Source organism: Panthera onca, chromosome C2 (genome assembly GCF_046562875.1).
Source record: "Panthera onca isolate mPanOnc1 chromosome C2, mPanOnc1 haplotype 2, whole genome shotgun sequence".
NCBI lineage: Eukaryota > Metazoa > Chordata > Mammalia > Carnivora > Felidae > Panthera > Panthera onca.
This window is the reverse complement of record NC_138347.1, coordinates 97,962,033-97,964,079: the sequence shown is the minus strand read 5'-3', so window position 1 is coordinate 97,964,079 and position 2,047 is coordinate 97,962,033.

Genomic DNA, 2,047 nt, shown 5'->3' with positions numbered 1-2,047 from the left:
ACTAAATATTGTTGTTTACTATGTATATAATATATTTATATATTGTTTTCTTTTAAACGAGTGACCTCCAGGTTTTTTTTAATTCTATACCCCATCAGTAAATAAATTTTGAGCATACATATATAATTAATTTTTATCTAGAAATCTTATACATAAAATACTAGAGAAATATATTATGTATATTTTAAACATTGAAAAGAGAGATCGTTAAGTGATAGAATAAAAACAACATGAATAAGGGCCCTAAGGTTTCCCACATACTCCAGGGACTCATCCATCCAACGTCGGGGCTATGAGTCTCTTACTCTGACAGCACTGCTTTAAAAAACCTGATCTATCAAAAGGAAGAGGGGCAACTTGTGGTTTTAAGCCACGTGCATTGGATTTTTCATTTTAAACATTGTCATTCATTAGTGGCTTCGATACAACAGAAATTTAGGAAGGTCCTAGGCCATTCATTAGATATTTAGAAAATAAACAGTAATGGTGAAGTTTCTTTTTGTTCAGAGAATTTCATAAATGGGATTTTAAAACTGTCTTCCCTATACACTAGAGAGAAGGAATACAATTCAATTTAGTTGCTTTCAAAATGTAGAGAAAAGTCAACAACTAGACCAACTTATGACCTTACAGTTTTCCTTATTTATAAAGATCAACTTAGCTGCAGAACTAAAACTTTCCCGAGACAGTTCATCAATTAGATGCTTCCCAGCATGAAATAAGGAAAATATTTCCTAGACCATCCTGCCATGAGTGAATGCTGCCTATCAAGTTATGTAGAAAGACTCTGACAAGACAAAGGTACAGTCCCTTCTCTCAAGAATCTTATGGATGTCTGAAGTAGACCAAACATACCTAACACCTAAAATACAACGAAATATGTTACAAATACTGTGGGAGGAGGAGATATAATTTTCAATTAGGTGAAGCCAAAAAAAAAAAATTGTGGGAGGCCACTTTGAGGACTTTATAGAGAAAAGATGATTTGAGATGAATGTTAAAGATCCACAGATGGCAAATAGTAGCAGATTGTCCCAGTCAGGAAGCCCCGCATGAAAAGGGGCCCAGAGACAATAAAGTGTATGTTAGGAATGGGCCTGGCTGCAAAAGCCAATTCAGATTGACAATGGCTTAAAAAGAGTTAACAGTAGGAGCACCAGGGTGGCACATCTGGTTAAGGGTTGGACTCTTTGTTTAGGCTCAGTTCATGATCTCACGGTTGATGAGATCGAGCCCCGCATTGGGCTCCACTGTGGAGTCTGCTTGGGATTCTGTCTCTCCCTCTCCCTCTGTCCCTCCCCTCTCTCTCTCTCTCTGTGTGTGTGTGTGTGTGTGTGTCTCTTTCTCTCTCTCAAAATAAGCAAACTTTTAAAAGATTTTTTAAAAAGAGTAATAGAAATAAAAATAGCTACAATTATTGAGCATGTGCTGTGTATCAGGCACAAGACAGACATTGTACATCCATTATTTAAATCCTCAGAAAACTATGAGGTTCCAACTATTCTCATCATAAGTAGGGATATCTGAGGCTCAGAGAGGTTAAATAGTTTGGTTAGGGTGACCCAAGGTAGGTCACACAACTATTCCATGGCAAAGGCAAGATTCAAAGCCTTTCAACACCCTTGCTGTATCTTCTAATAATATAGTTCTAATTTTAAAATTCCAGACGGTATTTTGTGTTTCCAGGGACAGCATCATCTCCCATAATCCATCACAAATACCTGCATTTAATTATAAAAAAGTATTCACCATTCCTTGAACATACCTTAAATTTTCCTTGTTCAAATCTTTCCTACTGTCTGCAATATTTTTCACTGGAAGGTACCCTTAAGAAAACCCTTTTTTTCAAGGCTTATTCCAAATACAATTTCCTCCAAAAGTCTTCCCTTATCTTTTCAATCAGATGTTTCCTCTGCAGTTCCAAAGTGCTTAAAAAAAATATTGGTCTTCAGGCACATCTCCACTTGATTTTTTATTTAAATGTATACTTTGCTTGCTTCCCATAAAAGGACTGTAATCCTGAAATAAGAGAGTGGATACATTGCAT